Source organism: Meles meles, chromosome 8 (genome assembly GCF_922984935.1).
Source record: "Meles meles chromosome 8, mMelMel3.1 paternal haplotype, whole genome shotgun sequence".
NCBI lineage: Eukaryota > Metazoa > Chordata > Mammalia > Carnivora > Mustelidae > Meles > Meles meles.
The window spans coordinates 78,200,797-78,221,153 of NC_060073.1; positions in this window are offsets into that span (position 1 = coordinate 78,200,797).

The window sequence follows — 20,357 nt, forward strand, 5'->3', positions numbered from 1 at the left end:
GCTTGGCTCTTATATCTGAAACATGAGTTTACTGTAGTTGACAAAAACCAAAAATAGCTTCAAAAAATGCAGGCTTTTTATTCCCCTTAGAATTTAAAAAGCCTTAATAAAGTTTCATTCACTTCCATTTTGGGGGAAAATAAGAATATTTTTAAATTCTTCCTGAAGTCAAGTCCATCCCGGTAACAATCCAGGATCCCTTTCCAGACTTTCCTACACCTTAAAGAGATGATGCCCTAGCCTCAATTTCCAAAGAATCATAGAATGTTAGTGATAAAGTGACCACAGGGCTGGTTTAACCCAACTCCTTCATTCTGAAGATAAAGTCCTATAGGAATGAAATGATTACCCAAGGTCATTCAGCTAATGACTATGTGAGGGTGAGACTATCACCCAAATCTCCTGACTTTAAGCCACAATTGCTCCACTAAACCATGCACCCCAACTGCCCTGTTTCATTTTTGTCCTTCGCATAAGTCATAGATGTGGTCATTCTGTGAACTCTGTCATGCATTCAATTGGCTTCTGTCTTTTTAGATCAAGGGCCAGAAAACATTTTTTGTAAAGGGCCAGACAGTAAATAGCTTTGAAGGCTATACAGTCTCTGTAGCAACTATTCAGCTCTCACAGTAGTGCAAAAGCACTCTTAGACAATATGGAAAAAGTAAGTGCCTATGTTCCAATAAAACTTTATTTACAAAAACAGACAGTGATCTGGATTTGGCCAGTGGGCCAAACTCTGGTCTAGATAGATGTGTCTTCCCTACTCTTGATCTTAGAAGCCCACTTCCTCTAATTATCAGGGTAAGAATGAAAGATAACTTTCTTCCCTTCCTGTAAAAACAAGATCTTATGAATCTTATACATTAATTCTACAGAAATCTACTGAATACTTACTTTATGGGAAAAGAATAAGGGGTAAAATAAGCCATAATAATAATAAATTATGATATCTAATGAGAATTTATTACGTCCCAGTTACCAAGGAAAACACTTTTATGCATAGGCTTCTCATTATCCTTACAAAGTCCCTTGTTACTGCTAAGAAAAGTAGGCCCAGGAGGAACAGGAAACTCATCCGAGGACCCACAGTTAGAAAGTTGCAGAAGTAGGATTTGAATCCAGACATGCATGGCTCTTATCACTGTCACCTTCTGACTTCATGAGATCTTGGGGGATCTGGTCTCTTGTTACAAAGGAAGCATAGTTTTACCCCAGATCTGTGTTGTCTTCACTTAGTAACAGAGACTCCCCCTACCCCCCTATCTACTCTTCTACCTCTGTTCTCTTGTTTGGCAATAATTTATATTCCCACAGCTGTGAATGATGTGAGTTGCTGAGCCAAAGGAAAGTATAATGATATATTAGTTTGGTTTCAAAAAAAAAAAAAAAAGAAGGTTAAAAGCCAAATTACAGACCTTTTAAAGACATGTATCAATCAGTCTTTTAATTTTTCAGTATGTGTGATTTGTCTATTCACTCTGACCAGCACATTGGTTTTCATGCAAGAAAGATTTTGGAGCCTTGAGGTTAAGGCCTTACTTTTCAGCTATTTAGTTGAGACAGCTTGGGCCAACTGTAGTCCTTATATTCCCCTTTAGTAAAATGAGGGAGTGTTACTTAACACTCACCAAAGCTCTCAGATGGTCTAGTTAATGAGTCTACAGGAAAGGTAAAGGACCACACAAGCAGCCCTCAGGGTCTGACTATTCTTTAAAGAGCTACTTCTAGTCTGCAAGATTCATGTGCAGGATGCTTCTGGGGACCAAAATTTAACTAGGAGCACTGACTTGATACAAAGATATGCAACTGCATTTGTGTGAGCACACATGTGTGCATGTTTGCCCAATATTATAATACAATGTTAAGAACCCAGGCTTGGGTATCAAACAACCCTAGTATCATATTTTTACTTTATCACTTGTTAATTGCATGGGACCCTACAAAGGGAGGGTTAAAGTGAACTGGAAAACAGGTTTTCTCTAGCTAAGATATAATAAAGAAGAGAAATGGAGATGAAGGCATTGGAAAGGAAATTTATTACTCTATAGAGTAATAAATTGAAACACCAGTGATTATAGGGGAGATGTTAGATCCAAATAAATTTTTTAAAAAAGGAAATTAAATGAGTAGGAAGGCAGTGAGCTCTCTGTCCATGGAAGGACTCAAATAGCCTCAGGATATTCACTTTTTGAAAATTGTTTAAAAAGAAATTTAGTTATCAGGTAAGAGTACAGCCAGATACCCTCCAAGACTCCTTCTGATTCGGAAACTCTGTGACCCTAGGATGTATGAAAGGGATTTGTTTGCTTATCCTCTGCAAAGTGCAGAAGTGGTCTAAGTATCCTTTGGGTTTAGCTTCCACTCTCCTGGAGTATCATGAAGAGCACTTAGCCTAGCCTTTCAGCATCCCCACAGGGCATTTTCTTCCTTGCTTAGAGCCCAGACAGCCCCTCCCGTTATTTATTTGTTCAGCATGTACACAGTGACCTTGAATTCACTGTTTTTATAGGCAAGATAGACTGAGAGCTGTCCAGACAGCTCCTCAGAATTCCCAATTCAATGTTCCCTAACTTCATGGTCACACCCGCAAAAGCCTACTTTGCTACTTAGTTTTCCTGTGACTAATCAGAACCATCACTGGAATGAGCTGCCTCTATGAAGTGTGGGTAGTTGGGTTAAATACTCTTTCATTCGTTTAACCTTACTGTTGCACTGTCTAAATGACGGGCACAGTGTAAACCACCGGAAATATAAGAGTCACTCACCATTAGCCCCCTCCTACACCTAGTTCCCAGCATTAGTGTTGTGATTGATAATACCTTGCGTCTGGATCCCTGTGTAGGCGACGCCAGCTCTGAATGCAACAGAGAGAACCATCAGGGCTGGAGCCAAGTGTGATAGATGAAACGGGATGCATTGTCAGCAGTAAAAGTACATGAGATGATGTCCTCTCCAACAGATGCATCTATCTCTGTTTCAGAAAATTTTTTTTAAACTGCTTTGAAAGGGCTAGCAATAAACTGTCCAAGAAAGTCTATATCCAAGCTTTGGCATGTCCTTATCAAAGCCAATCACTGAACTCTGTTTTGGAACTTGCCCATTCCTCACTATGGATCATCCAACTAAGCACCCAACTCAAAATTCTCAAGAAAGGCTGTGGTGTCCACCTTCCATTATCATATCCTCTGACTCCCCTCTCAGTAGATTCCCTTTACATGCACAAGATTTGGTCATTGTATTAAGCTATGTGCAGGTATGTGGACATGACATTATAGTATTTATCCAAATGCTTTCTGGCAAATACCTGTTAATACCCCACTTCCATGATATCAGCAACTGAGACCACAGGTAGTGGCTTCCCTACCTGCACATCAGGGCGATCTGAAATCCAACAGGAGCCCTCCTGATCTTCTTTTCCCAGTCCTTCCAAGTCATGCAAACCTCTCTCTGGGCCGAAACTAAAGATCCTTGCAGAGTTCATCTAAACCATGACGAGGCCCAGTCTTGAAGGAACTTAAGTACCAGTAAGGACAGTAAAGGAGAAACTCAAGTTGTGGGCAATGAGACTGGGATACAGTAACCATTCAAAATGGTCAGAGCAGAACAATGTCTAATAGAAAGAAACCTTCAGAATATGAAATGTGATGACATGTTCTAGCTGTTTTTTAGCTATCCCTCCTTAAACCATCCTGGAATTAAATTAGGATTATCCTCAGAGACTAGTAAGGAAATAAACTTTGAAGTGGGTGTCAAGAGGCCTCAGCTTTGTAGAGTGTAAAACTGAAAAGACATAACTTACTTTGTCATTACCATGATTTATTTTATTCCTTTCCCTTATCTTTCAGCCATTGTGTTGTATGAAGAAATATGGCTACCAGAGAAATAAGGAATGAAAGCTACAGGGTGTGTTAGATAGGGTTCCCTAGAAATTTCTTCAAGTGATTCATTCAGGAAGCATTCTCAGGAGAAGGGATGAGTGAATGTGGGAAAGGTGAAATGGTTTCGTCTAGAGACTGGCTTCCCTGTAACAGGAAAGCTCTAGAGAACAAGTTGCACCACAAAGTTAGTTCCGCCTTGCAGCATGTGGGATGGCCTTTACATGACCAGCCCAGTGAGACTTCTGACCCAAAATAGGGAATAAGGGACAGCCTCTAAGGTGAAGTGCCCCACAGTCTAAGGCAATTCTCCAAAGAAGGGGATACCTGCGAACTGTTTCCAGACAACAATCTCAGAAGGTGGGTTTTGGGTACCCTTATTGATTAAAAAATATCTGGGCAAGGCTCCACCTGTATTGACTCAGTTTACTGCTTACAGCACTTAGATACATTTGTTTCCTAAGTTCTTCCTTCTGAGTATAGCTTCTAGAATTGTCATGTGCCTCAACTTCTTGGAGACCTTATAGGAAGATGGTGAGTTGGGATGAACTACATACACACCCTGTTTGCTGCCTCTGCTGCTGAGGTATAACTGACACTCATTCATCCTAACTTCTAATGTCTGTGTTAGATTTCCCTCCCCATGGTCCACACTTCTACTAGTCTAGGTGGCTTGTCTGATGGGTTACCACAAATTCTCATCCCAAGGGGTCTGCAACCCTGGTTACTATGCTTTTATTAGACAGTGGTTGCTCTATGTGTCATTTTGAAATCACAGGTGAAGATGAAAATACAAGAGATGCATAAGTGGATTATCTCTATGTTAGACACATTCCTCCTTGCTTTCATTTTGTATGAGCAATCCTACTACCTCATGATAATCAGGGTTAAATACCTTTGCCACTAGGGTGACTCCCTTCTTTGGCTGATGGTCAATTAACTTGAGGATCCCAAGGTGTCCATGTTGGAGCCGTAACTTTAGATGAGGAGTATTCTTACTACATCGCCTGGTAGAAAAAATCCCCTCTGGAACCCAAGACCTCTAAACCCACAGAGCCTAAGTTTGCAGAAAAAGTTTACAAAAATTCTATAAATGGTTTAAAGAGAGTCAAAATGAATGGCGCCATTTCTACTTCCACTCTTTGGTTCTCAGGCCCATGTATTCAACAAACTGGGAGCGTAATATCATATAATGCTTAATGGTTTAATGTGTATACTAATAGCACTCCATTTTTGCATGGTCTCTTCTCAAAGACACATACGTGGTGCTTCAGCTGTGACAGAAGAAGCTTATTTTCATTGTTCTACTAAGCTATAATCTTCTGGATGGTATAGCATGAGGTAGGAGCAATGGATGTCATAGCCATGTGCTGCTGATTTCCAAGATTTTGCAAGTCATCCCGGCATGCAGGGTCCTTCCCAAGGTGGTAAATCCCGTATCATAAGAGACTTCTCCGTATACAGATAAACACTCCCTTATCTAACTTCATATTCTATTCCCCGTGACGTAGCATCGATTCCCTCATGGACACAATCTCCAGTTCATACCAGTACCTGTTAGCCCAGTCCCACAGCTACTCGCACATACAGTCCTGTCCTATCTCAGCAGGATGGTCAAGTTTTGTTGCAATTTGACCTTAGTTGTATGCATGGGACCAGAGGAGGTAGAACAGATCCCAACGTGTCTTATAAGTCTCTTTATAAGACTCCTTTGAAGGCTCTCATAGTCTTTAAGCAAGGGGGGGAAGGGGGCAGCACTCTGTCTCCAGAACCTACTTCTGCCAGCCCAGAGGCTTCCAGGGAATTGGGCAGTCTCACTGTGAGTCCCAAGTCTCACAGTCTCACTCATTCCCTATGAGGGCCTTCATTTTCACATAGGAGACTTGCCTCCGCTGAGACTTCAGGACTCTCTGAAGCTCTGCCTTCTTCTGAGTAAGTCTTGTTCCTGACCCCTCAGCTGTGCTTCCCTTCTGGCTGTTGGAGATAAGACTTTTTCTGAAAACTACCAACAAAATTCCCTGCCTCTCTGTTGGCTTTAAATTGTTGATAGCTATATCTGAGACTGTCTTTTTCTCTTTTGAGTGAATTAATTATGCTAACAACAGCTACCTAATTCCACAGTCTTTGGGTTACTATTTCCCTGCACATCTCAAATGCACAATACAATGCATCAGCTAAAGCAACTCTTCCACATCCATCCCAACCCCAGTTCAACTCAACAGAATGTCTTAGCAACTGCACTGTTGCCCATGGCGGAGACTATCAAGACCCCACTTACCACCAGTGACAGGGGTCATCATTGCCACCCAGCCAGTGAGGGATCCAACTCCAGAATCCCATCCCAGGACCATCTGCAATCCAAACAGCCTCCGGTCCAGAAGCAGAGCCCAAGAGCAAAGACAGGCCTGCTCTCAAAAGAAGAGCAAGGGAAGCAGAGTCAGGAATAGGACAACTGCTCAGCAAGAATGTAACCACAGCTAAAAAGAAGCATAGATCTGATCCCATAGGGACATTCTGGAACTGGAGCACAAAATGCACCACAGAAGCATTCCTACGCTGAGGCAAGTGGCCCAGCCTCTGAAGCACCCATGTCAGGCTATCCCAGCGTGCAGTACACACATGCGAGCACGGAGCAACTACGGCTTACATTGAGCCAGTGGTACTTCTCTAGGGAAAGATCAACCGTAAACAGTAATCAGCCAGCCCTCCCAGCAGCTGGGAAGTGACTGTAGGGAATGAGGTAAAGGGGCTCTAGGCTGGACCCAATAGCATCTATTACACGGGCAAGTAGAATTCTGCTCAAGAAAATGTGACACTTCTAATAGAATTATTTAGTCATTAACTAATTCACTTTTAAAATTTAATGAGCAGTCACCAGTATGGGGTGAATTCCTTATCACTAGAGAGGTATGATCTGAGCTAACAGGTCATTCGGAGCTGGTGAGGAGTCAGTCCATTGGTCTTTGAGGTCCATTCCACATCTGAGATGCTATTATTGCACTTCAGTGGTGAGAAAATGAGTTAGGAAAATGAATGAGACAAAGAGAGGCTGAAAGAAAAAAGAAAGAAAGAGAGAAAGAGAGAGAGAGAAAAGGAAAGAAAGAAAGAACGAAATAAATAAATAAATAAATAAATAAATAAATAAAGGCCCTAGAGAAGAGGGTATTTAGCTGGAACCACTGACCATGGACAAGCTTGGGGGGCTTGTGAACCCTTGAATTTGTTTGTGAAATTCTGTGTGAATAGGAGTGTGTTTTTGCTGGGAAAATAGTCTGTAGTTTTCATCATATTCTTCAAGGGTCTGTGCTATAATTATGTGCGAGAGAAAGGGTCCTTCTCAGAGAAGCAGAAATCCCTCACTGGGAACTCCCTACATACCCATGGCTGAGTTTTCCTTGTACTGTTTTGAAAATGCATTAATTGAATTTCTATAAGAGGAGATTGAAGTCAAAACGCCAGAGAATAAATACTGTACCTGATATTCTGCTATACAGCTTACACGTTTTCGACTGACGTTTTGCAGGACTCGTCCTCCAATGGAAAAAAGGAAACCAAAGTAACTGCAGAAACCTCATTTGTGCTCAACCAAAATGAGGCCATTCCTGGTGACTGTCACAACCCTACCAAAACCAATGCCTTTGCCACATATTTTTTTTAATATTTTATTTATTTGATAGAGAGAAATCACAACTAGGCAGAGAGGCAGGCAGAGAGAGAGGAGGAAGCAGGCTCCCCGCGGAGCAGAGAGCCCGATGTGGGGCTCGAACCCAGGACCCTGAGATCATGACCTGAGCCGAAGGCAGAGGCCTTAACCCACTGAGCCACCCAGGCGCCCCTGCCACATATATTTTGATTCTGACTAGAGTGAGAGAAAGCTCAAGTTTGGGAAGAAAACTACAAGGAGAACAAGGAAGAATCACCTCAGAGGAAAGAAAGTCCTACTGTGGAGACAACATATTTCTCTGGAATCCAATACACCTCAGCTCCGTGTCGACAGCTGACAAACACAGGAAAGGATACGCAGTCCTCGTTACTCACTGAGCAGTCCCACGGCATGATTCAGCAGTGAGGATGGGTCTGACCTGCAGGACATGCCCTTATGTGATTTTTATTATGACAACATTGATTCGCTCTATTGGATAGACTCATGGAAGGGATTTCATGGTTTATCTAAACAACTTCCTCATTTTACCAATTAATAAGCCGAGGCCCAGAGCAGAGAAGTGTCATGCTTGAGAGTGGCAAAGGTGAACTTAGCCCCAAATAATATTGCACAGAAAAGAAAGCAGAGATTCTTTTTTTAAAAAAGATTTTATTTATTTATTTGACAGACAGAGATCACAAGCAGGCAGAGGGAGAGGAGAAAGCAGGCTTCCCACGGAGCAGAGAGCCCGATGTGGGGCTCGATCCCAGGACCCTGGGACCCTGAGAGCAGAGATTCTTAATCCAGGTTGCCTCCGGCCAAATCCTGACTCTGCGGCTTACCTGCTGACCTGTGGCAGGCCAGGTAACCTCACAGTTGACGCACCTGTAAAAGGGGCATCACGTTATTGCAGATATAACAAGTTAGTTCTTCAAACTGCTTCACACAGACCTGGTACATGGTGAAGGCATAGTTAACACTATTAGCCCTACTGTCATTTAAACAAAAGTCACCTGGCTCTGAATCCAGTTTTCTGTTCAATAAAGAACACAGGGTTCAGATTCTGAATATTTCACCTACTAAATGGGACAATTTGGACACGTGACTTAACCTCTCTGTGGGTTCATTTCTGGAAAGCGACAGTAATAGCACACCCATGGCACAGAACTGTAGGAAGACAAACCAAGATAATGAGCATAAAGCACCTCACATTTAAGAAACACCCCACCTCCCACAACCCTTTCCCTTAAAGCCGTTCATTTAGAACTTTCATACTGAGAGAGAAGAGGGTAAGTGGTAAGAACTCACAGAACATTAATGACTATATTATTTTTACACAGGGTATTCACTTTTACCTGTACCATCTTCATTATCCTCAATCCAAAACTGTTGTCTATTATCAATGGAATTTTACAAATGAAGAAAACAGTGTCAGGAAAGTTCAGGAACTTACTCAAGTCTGCAGTGTCCATATGCACTAGAGTCAGGGGCCCCACCGAGGTGCCAGGTTGCAGAGCTTTGGCCATTCTGCTCCCCTACACTGGAGGAGTGGGGACTTAGCATCACATTTGCAAGCCCTGCTCTGTGCTAGGCTGTGAGGAAATACAGACCAAAGGAAAGGCATGAGAACTATCATTACTGGGTGCTCTCATATCCAGGCTTTACCAGTGATATTCCATTTAGGAATACATGACATCCTATGAGCCTGGAAACCAGCCTCAAGAAGACAGTACAATGTCTCATAGTCTTGTGTTTCAATTCAGTACTATTTGATTTTTATCTTTAATACTAAGGTAAGCAACACTGGTGAAGAGGCTCCCAGGTCTGTCCACACAGATGTTGACTCAGTCACCATCCCTCAAACAATGGTATTAAGTAAACTGCGAGGTGAGGAATGAACAGCCAAAATCAACTGGAGTTGCAGAGTGCACACGGGCTATCTGCACAAATATCAAAACGCCTTCCATGAATTTAGAATCAACTTCTAACCCAAAGAGTGGTGTCTGGAATTCACTGGCCACCAGTCCAGAAACCATGAGCTGGAAGCACCAGCCCCAACACAGATCCAGCTGTGGGCAATTTGGGCTTAGAAAATCAGCTTATCTGAACGTGAAAATGTTGCTAATTTAGTCATTTCTAGAAGAAACCACAATTGTTATAACTGCGATTAAGCTGACATGTTCCTAGTGAGCTCCTTTCATATCTGTGTCTACCTATTGCCAACACAGTATTTTAAAAAGTGGAAAATAATTATTCCTAGATCATTGGTGATCATTTTAGCTACACACATCCACTTAAAAGACTTATTACCATATTATAATAATTAGTACATGCATGTTACCTTTCCAAAGGACATTCAAATGTTCTATCTTATCCTCACAACTCGGAAAGTGGGTTTGAATTATTATTTCTAATTTACAGATGAGAATACAGAGAAATTCAGTGATTTTGCCTAAGATTACACAGCTGAAGATTCAGGCATACTTAAGGTATACCTAAGCGTTTTTACCTAAAAGCTAGCTACTGTGCTAATAAACCAGATGCTAATGTTCAACATCAGTTTGCTCACCTGTAAAATGGGGGAAGTAATAGTTCCTAAATCATAATATTGGGAGTATTTAATGAGATAGTTCATATAAATCACTAAGAACAGTGCTGAAACAATAAGGACTCACAGAATTCCAAACGTATTACTAATATTTCGTAGATGTAGCAATGGGCTCAAAAACACTAAGGTTCAAGTCCTGACATAATACTTTCTAACTCCGTGAGTTTGGGAAGTGCCTAAATATAAGTACATTAAATAAGCTTAGGTTATTCTTGCCCTACCATCTTCACAGGATGCATGATATAATAAGTGGAAATGCTTTGAAATTTGCAAAGTGCTAGGAAAATATCTGAAGTTATGTCAGTGCAATAAACTCCTGAGGCAGCAGAAATAATACTAGTTAACAAATATTGACTCCCTGCACACATGCCAGACACTGTGCTCAGTGCTATATAAGCTGAGTCCTTTGTCATTCTCACAAAGACCTCAAAGGGCAGGTATTAACATCCCCATCCTATGGATGACTATGCCAAGACTCAAAGCAATGACGTCATTTTCTCAGAGTCACTCAGCAGTAAGTGATGGATGAGATGGGTCCTAAAATGAAATCCAGATCTTGAGCTTATTAAGCTTTTAAGGACTATACTAAAAAGATGAGCTACTGAACTTTATAATAATAAAGAAAAGTCCACAATAAAAGAAGAGCACACTTTTATATATGCAAGGCTCATTTACAAAAACCTATCAATGAAAATGAGTAGATGGGCTTTGCCTGGCCCTGAATGCATTATCAGAAAATAATAAACTACATTTAGCTAATAGTGTAGTCATCCTCACATATGGACATTCTCCCCACTTGGGGCCTCTACTGGGGAATCCCAAAGATCTCTAAATAAGTCTACCTAAGTATTTGTGCCTCTTTCAACTAGAACCCACCACTTGAAAGAAAATGAAAATAAGAAAGTATCTAAAGACAGTGACTCTTTCCCCCTCTGACCATGGTATTCTAGGGAAGGAAATTAAAATGCCACTTCAATGGGGAAAAAAATTGAATATTTAATCTTGGGTATTTCAATCTGTTCTTTTGGAACTTGGCAGTTTTACAAATTTATTGGCATTTTTTTTTTAAGGAAAATGCTGTGGGAGGTCCGATTGAATTTATTTTTATATAGACATACCCATACCAACCTTATTTAGAAGAGGTCAATCTTGAGGGATGTTTATTTTTTAAAACTCAAAAACAAATCAGAATATTTTTCCTCCTTTTTAAAAAAAAAAGTTTTCAATGCATTTTAATAAGGCTCAAACTGTCTCCCTGTGAGTTTCCCTCAAGTTATCCATTTTTAATTGTCTTTAGATCTTGGCATCTTGATGTCATGGATAGGAATTGTGGCTGTGTTCTGCCAGTCTCTCCCACCCCCTTCCTTGTATGCTCGCTGAAATAAGCTTAGCAGCCATCTGCAACTCCGTGTGGAGGCAGGCTGAATGTCAGCCCTCCCGCAGGCTCCACGCAGAAGAGAGCTCCAGAAGACCTGCTGGTCTCGCACCCAAACTGCCATGCCCTTGCGTTGCTGTCTTTTCCTATTAATATTTCAGCACTTGTGTTGCATGGGCTTGGGAGTTCCTTTTGTCTCAGTAGGGAGCAAAAGACAACCTCCATAGAGGGTCTTTTCCTACAGAGAGTTTGAGAATGAATATTTAGGTCTGACTAAAGAGCAACCTCCATTATTGACTTTTTGGTAGGCTAGAGAGACTAGATATTCATGCTAAACTTTAAGAAAGGCAGAGGAGAAAAGTACAGGTTGGGCTGAAAGTTGAATAGAAGGGAAGGATAGAGGGGTGCCGGGGTGTCTCAGTCGGTTAAACATCTGCCTTTGGCTCAGGTCTTGATCTCAGGGTCCTGGGATCAAGTCCCTCATCAGGCTCCCTGCTCAGAGGGAGTCGACTACTCCCTCTCCCTCTATAGCTCCTCTTGCTTGTATGCCCTCTTTCTCTCTGTGAAATAAATAAATAAAATCTTATTTAAAAAAAAGAAGAAGAAGAAGAAGAAGGAAAGGGAGAGAGGATATGATAATGAAAGAGGCTAAGAAAGGCCACAGTGGCCAGACTGTGGAAAGAGACAAGATGCCCTTCAATGGACGAATGGATAAAGAAGATATGGTCCATATATACAATGGAGTATTACGCCTCCATCAGAAAGGATGAATACCCAACTTTTGTATCAACATGAACGGGACTGGAGGAGATTACGCTGAGTGAAATAAGTCAAGCAGAGACAGTCAATTATCATACAGTTTCACTTACTTGTGGAGCATAAGGAATAACCAGAGGACATTGGGTGAAGGAGAGGAGAAGTAAGTTTGGGGAAATCGGAGGGGGAGACGAACCATGAGACTGTGGACTCTGAGAAGCAAACTGAGGGTTTTGGATAGGAGAGATGTGGGCGGTTGGGCGAGTCTGGTAGTGGATATTAACAAGGGCACGTATTGCATGAGCATTTGGTGTGGTGCATAAACAATGAATCTTGGAACTCTGAAAAAATTAAATTAAATTTAAAAAAAAAGAAAGAGACTAAGGGAGAAACAGTTGAGAAAAAAGGGAGGGTTTGAGGGAAGAATAAAGGAAGACAAAGGAATGTAGGCATTATGCCTACTCTTGAACTTGGGATCATAGGTAAATCTATAGTAGGAAGGAGGGATTGAGAAGAGAGATGGAGGGAGGAAAAGAAAAATAAATATACCTACAATGCTCACTATGTACACCAAGCATGTGTTTGGGGTTTTCATATTCACTCTCTCATTTGCTCTTTACCACAGTCCTATCTGGTAGGTATAAAGAAAACTAGGCTCAGAGTGACTTTGAAAGTTGACTAAATTTTCAAAGCTAATAGCGAAACCCAATCCTCACTGGTCATTATATCATCAAACAAACATTTGTTGACTACCTTGTGAAGAGATGCCATACACTGTACCACTTGTCCAAGTAAGTGATGTATAGTTTCTGCTCTCCAGAACCTCACAAATAGGGGCATCTGGCTGGCACAGTCAGTTGAACATCTGACTCTTGGTTTTGGCTCAGGTCACTCGGGGTCATGAGACAGAGCCCCGGGTCAGGCTCTGTGCTCAGTAAGGAGTCCGCCTGAGACACTCTCTCCCTCTGCCCCTCCCTCTCTTCCACCCCCCTCAAATAAATTAATCTATTTGACAATAGGATGGAGTTTAGCTTCACAGTTTAGAGAAGTCCATATAATAAAAACCAGTCTCTGAGTTTCAGAATAAAATTAGGAGTTCATTCTATGTTGGCTAGAATGTCGCTCCATTCTTCAGACTGTTGATGGAAGTTGCTTGAATGTATGGCTCACGTGTTACTCAGCTTTCTCTCAATCTAGAGATATTTTACTGAGGTCAATGCTTCCCACAGCTATTAGGGTCAGTTTTGAAAAGACCCAGAGCAAACATCAGCAAGATGATGGGCTAGGAGGTCCCAATTCTTGTCTCTCCTACAAAAACAATAAATAAACCACCAACTGACAAAAAGTAGCTCTGGGAAAGCTCTGGACTCCAATGAAGAAGCAACAGAAATCCTGCAAAGCTCAAAAAATAAGGACGGCTACATAGACAAGCACAGACAACATTTTACTGGCATAACCCCAGCCCTGAGTCCAGAGCAGTGCAGTGCCCAGAATTTTCCAGAGCAGCGCAGTGCCCAGAATTTTCCAGAGCAGCGCGGTGCCCAGAATTTTCCAGAGCAAATCAGTGTCCAGGATTTCCTCAGGGAGATTTCACCCCAAAAGGAAAAGGAGAGCGAGAGAAACACAGCAAGCCCCATCACCACTGTTAATGCTTGTAGCCTTTGCTACTGAAGACCCTCACCCACCAGTCTTCATCAATGCAGAATCCAGCTGATGGAGCTGGCCAGAGTCCCCCTCACTGATCTCTTCACCAGAGCTGGAGTTCTATCTACAGTGAGACCTGCTCCAAGAGACTCTCTTTGTCACAGTTAACCACTCTCCAGGATCAGGACACCATAGCACCTCGCCACCTACAGGAACAGAGCCGCCACTGCACAGCAGTCCCCCCTTTGAATACTAAGTCAAGGCTTTAACCTGCCAAAGTAGGTCCAAGCTCTCCCTGCTCTGTACCCTGTCCTCTGAGTCCTGACATGAGGCTTCCACAGATTATTGCTGGGGCCATGCGGCAGCTATTCTGTGACTGCCCCCTGGGTCCTAAGTCGATCTCACTACCTGGAGATGACAACCAAAAGTAGAAGACTCAACCAACTGTGCCACTCAGGTGCCCCTCAGAGTTTTTATTAAAGATAAATTGATGACAAATTTTTATCTAGACAAAGAAATAAAAATAGAGGAATCAAATTTATAAAATTAGAAGCAAAAGAGGAGACATTACAACTGGTATCACAGAAATACAAAGGGTTATAAGATACTACTATAAAAAATTAATGCTAAAAAATTAGCTCATTTAGGGGCACCTGGGTGGCTCAGTGGGTTAAAGCCTCTGCTTTCGGCTCAGGTCATGATCTCAGGGTCCTGGGATCGAGCCCCGCATCGTGCTCTCTGCTCCGCGGGAAGTCGGCTTCCTTCTCCTCTCTCTGCCTGCTTCTCTGCCTAGTTGTGATTTCTCTCTGTCAAATAAATAAAATATTAAAAAAAAACAAAAAACCAAGCAGATTCATAGCCTCCTCTGAGCGGTGCCCGGGAATCTGCATTAAAAAAAAAATTAGCTCATTTAAAGAAGTGGATAAGTTCCTAGCAACGTACAACTTAACAAGACTGAATCATGAAATAATAGAAAATCTGAACAGACCAATAACTAGCAAGGAGATTGAATCAATAATCAAAACTCTCCCAACAAATAAAAGTCTAGAACCAGATGCCTTCACTGATGGAGTCTACCACATATTTAAAGAAGAATTAATACTAATCCTCTCCAAAAAATTGAAGAGGAAAGAATACTTCCAAGCTCTTTTTAGAAGGTCAGCATTGCCTTATAACAAAACCAGACAAGGACTCTACAAGAAAAGAAAATTACAAGGATATATCCCTGATGAACATATATGCTAGGAAACCAAATCCAAGAGCTTCAAGAGCATATTAAAAGGCCGATACAACATGATCAAGTGGGACTTATTCCTGGGATACAAGGGTGGTTCACATATGCAAATCAATGAGTATGATTTACCACATTAACAGAATGAAGGATAAAAATCATACGATCATGTTAATAGATGCAACATTTGACCAAAAAAAAAACATTTGACAAAATTGAACACTCTTTCATAATAAAAACCATCAACAAATTAGGCATAGAAGAAATGTACCCCACCAAAATGAAGACCATATATGACAAACCTGTAGTTAACATCACACTCTCTGATGAAAAGTTAAAAACATTTCCTCTAAGATCAGGAAAATACAAGAATGCCCACTCTTGCCACTTCTATTCAACAGAGTACCTGGAAGTTCTAAACACAGGAATTAATCAAGGAAAGGAAATGCAAGGCATCCAAATTGGAAGGAAAGAAATAAAATTATCTGTTTACAGATGATATGATCCTACATATAGAAAACCCTAAAGACTCTACTCCTCCAAAAAAAAAAACAAAAACAAAAACAAAAAAAACCCTGTTAGAACTAATAATTCAGTAAAGTTGCAGTACATAAAATTAGCATACAAAACTCAGTTGTGTTTCGATACACTAACAATGAACTATCTGAAAGAGAAATTCAGAAAGTAATCACATTTACAATAGTGTAGAAAATAATAAAATGCTTAGGAACACATTTAACCATGGTGGTAAAAGACTTGTACCCTAAAAACCCTAAGACACAGAGGAAAGAAATTGAAGACACAAATAAATGGAAGTTTATCTTGGATAAACTTCCAAGTTTATCCAAGAAACTTGGAAGAATTAATACTGATAAAATATTTTAGTAGGATAGACTACCAACTCAGTTTATAGACTGAATGCAATTTCTATCAAAATTCCAATGGCATTTTTCACAGAAATAGAAAAACTATCTAAAATTTCTGTAGACCTTAAAAAGTCTTGAATAGTTAAAGCAATCTTGAGAGAGAGAAACAAATATTGAGGTATCACAATTCCTGACTTAAAACTGTATTATGAAGCTATAGTAACCAAGATAGTAGGTACAGGTATAAAAACAGAAACAAAGACAAGTAAAACAAAATAGCCTGGAAATAAACCCACTCATATATGGTCAACGAATCTTTGACAAGAGCATTGAGAACACATCTTGGGGAAAGGATAGTCTCTTAAATAAATGGTACTAGGGAAGCTAGAAATCCACATGCAAAAGAATGAAGTTGACACCTGTCTTACACCATTCACAAAAACTCAAAATAGATTAAAAACTTAAATGTAACATCTGAAAATAAAACTTCCAGAAGAAAATATAGGGGGAAAGTTCCTTGATATTGGTCTTAGCAATAAATTTCCTAGGTAAGATATCAAAAGCACAGGCAACAAAGTTAAAATAAACATGTAGGACTACATCAAACTAAAGAGCTTCTGTACAGCAAACGAAACCACCAACAAAATGAAAAGACAACCTACAGAATGGGAAAAAATATTTGCAAACCATATATCTGATAAGGGGTTAATGTCCAAAATACATAAAGTACTCATACAACTCTCAAAGGAATACAAACACACCAATGTTTATAGCAGCATAATCTATAATAGCCAAATTATGTATGGAAAGAGCCCAAATGTCCATAAACTGATGAATGGAAAAAAAAAAAAAAAAAGCGATGGTATATGGGGCACCTGGGTAGCTCAGTCAGTTGGCTCAGGTCATGAGCCCAGGGTCCTGGGATCGAACCCTGCATCAGGCTCCCTGTTCAGCAGAGAGCCTGCTTCTCTCTCTCTTCTGCTGCTCTCCCTGCTTGTGTGCTCACTCTCTTTCTGTTAAATAAATAAATAAAATCTTTTTAAAAAGAGGTGGTATGTATGTGTGTGTGTGTATATATATATATAATGGAATATTACCCATCCATAAAAAGGAATGAGATCTCACTATTTGCAAGGCTGTGGATGGAACTAGAGAGTGTAATACTAAGTGAAATAAGTTAATCATAGAAAGACAAATACCATATGACTTCACTAAAAAAAAAAAATGAACATTGGAGGAAAAAAAAAAGAAAGGCAAACCAAGAAACAGACTCTTAACTATAAAGAACAAACTGATGGTTACTAGAGGGGAGGCAGGTGGGGGGATGGATTACACATCCCCAAGTGATGGGGAATGAGGAGGGCACTTGTGATGAGTACTGGGTGTTGCATGGATGTGCAGAATCACTAAATTATACACCTTGAACAAATATTACACTCCATTTTAACTAAGTGGAATGTAAATAAAAACTTAATTTAAAAAAAAGAACTCAGGGATGCCAGGGTGGCTCAGATGGTTAACCGTCTGACTCTTGATTTCAGCTCAGATCATGATCTCAGAATTATGAGATCAAGCCCCAAGGGTAGCTCTGAACAGGGCATGGAGCCTTCTTAAGGTTTTTTTCTCTCTTTCTCTGCCCATCCCCCCTCTAAAAAAAAAAAAAAAAACTCATATAACTTACTAGAAAAAAAAGCAAATAATCCATTTTTTAAAAAGATTTTATTTATTTATTTGAGAGAAAGAAAACACAAGTGCAGGGTGGTGGGCAGAGGGAGAAGTAGACTCCCCGCTGAGCAGGGAGCCAGACATGGGGCTCTATCCCAGGGCCCCCAGATCACGACCTAAGCTAAAGGCAGATGCTCTACTGACTGAACCACCCTGGTGCATTGCAAAAAAATCCACTTTAAATGGTCAAAGAACTGAATAGACATTTTCCCAAAGAAGACATACAGATGAAAAGGTGTTCAACATCACTAATTATCAAGGAAATCCAAGCAAAAACCATATAAGATACTAGTTCACACCTATCAGTATGGCTGTCATCAAAAAGACAAGAGATAAGCAATGTTAATAAAGATGTGGGAAAAGAGATACCCTTATACACTGCTGCTGGGGGTGTAATTTGGTATAGCCATTATGGAAAACAATATGATGGTTCTTCAAAAAATTAAAAATAGAACAATCATATGATCTAACAATCCTACTCCTGGGTATATATCTCAAGGAAATGATATCAGTATCCCAAAAAGAATATCTGTACTCCCATGTCTATTGCAGCATTAGTCACAATAGCCAAAATACTGCAACAACCTTAATGCCCTTCAACGGATAAGTAAGTAGATAAAGAAAAAATGGATAAAAGAAAGGGTAAAATAGGGTATTATTTAGCCACAAGAAAGAAGGAAATTCTAACATTTGCAACAACATGGTTTTGAGAGTGGAGGGCATTATGATAAGTAAGGTAAGCCAGACAGGGGGGTGGGAGGAGCAAATACTGTATGGTATCAGATGTATGTGGAATCTACAACAAGAAGAAATCAATTTCATAGAGACAGCAAATAGAAAGGTGGTTGCCAGGGGCTGGGGATGGGAAAGTTGGAAACATAGGTTAAAAGTTACAAACTTCAGTTTTAAGAATAAATCTTATTGTAAGAGTGTTATATGGTAAAAGATGGTAGCTATACTTATGGTGAGCATAGGATAATGTATAGAGATGTGAAATCACTATGTTGTACATCTGAAACTAATGTAACATTGTGTGTCAACTATACTCAAAAAATTAAAAGTAAATAAATATTTTAACAGTTAAAAAAATAATTAATTAATTAAAAGAATAAATCCTGAGGCTCTACTATATAACATGCTGACTACATTTAATAATATCGTATTGTAAATTTGAAAATTGAAACTTGCTAAGAGGAGTATAGCTTAAGTGTTCTTGCCATAAAGAACAACAACGAAAGAGTTAACCATGTGAGGTAATGGGTGACTTAATTACCTTGATCTTAATCACCACAGTAAATATGTATATCAAATATCATGTTGTATATCCTAAGTACATAAAACTATGTTTGTCAGTTATGCCTCAATAAAGACGGAAAAAGGAGATCCATCTCATGCAAAAATGAAGAAAAGACCCAGGGCCAAAGTACTGTAGCAGAAGGAAGAGCCCCAAGTACAACACTGGTCATGTGCTAGGAAAGACAGAAGTCTGGCATGGCTGACGGCTCAAACTAAGGAAAGGGAAGAATCAGGAGGGTAAGCATGGATTGTAAATTGTAGCAAGGACTCTAGGTTTCATCATAAGTGCAGTAAGAGGCCATGCAGAATTTTAAGCAGGAGGATGATGCGATCTCATGATGTGTTCCAAGAATGGTTTAAGGCAGGTGGGGAGAAGGATAGACAGAGGAAGTAAGAGACCAGTTAGCTGACCAATTCAGTAGTCCGAGTGATAAAAGATGATAGCAGCAGTGGTAGTGGCAGCCGAGACGATGAGAAGTTCAGATAAAGAACATAATGCAGTGGCATAGTCAGTGGGAGTGTGTCATCAATGAGATGTGCTAGGGAGGACCGAGTAGAGAAACGGAGGAGGATTATTCTCTCTCCAGTTTGAGCAGTACAGTGCAAAGTGACATATTTACAAAGACCAGGGGGAGTAGGTGAGAAACACAAGTGTTCCTTAAGTTGTTGGCATACTGAAACAATAGTTCGTTCTTGGATGTTTCCATTTGAGATGCATTAATTAAATACACTAGTGGAGATGTCTAATAGGCAGTAGGGCATATAACTTAAAATTTAATGGAGAAATTGGGGCAAGAGGCACAGCTTTTCAGCACATACAGGGAGAAGCATAAATAGATAAAAGAAGTGGTCCAAGATCTAAGCCATGGGGTATTCAACATATAGTAGGCCAAAGAGAGAAGAGGGAATAAGTTCAAAAGGTAGGAAGGAATAACCTATGAGGTATGAAGAAAATTAGGAGTGTGATGTCAGGAAAGCCAAGAAAAGAGAGTGTCTCCATAGGAAGGGTCAGATGAGTTATATACTGCTGAGAATTCCTGCAAAATGAGAACAAGAGGTAGCTATTGAATTTGGCCAGATAGAGCTCACTGGTGATACTGAAAAGAGCAGTTTCTATGAAGTGTTTGGTATAGAAGCCTAATTAGAATAGTTTAAGGAAGGAAATAGAGAAGCGTAAGAGGCACTACATGACTCTTTTGAGAAGTTCTGCTTTGAAAGGGAGCAGAGAAACAGGGTGGTTTTTAGAGAAGGACCTCAGTCAAAAGGGCTTTTCTCCTCTCATACTGTGGAAAGCCTAAAGTTAGGCTTCCCTGAGATGAGAATTCATGATGAGTA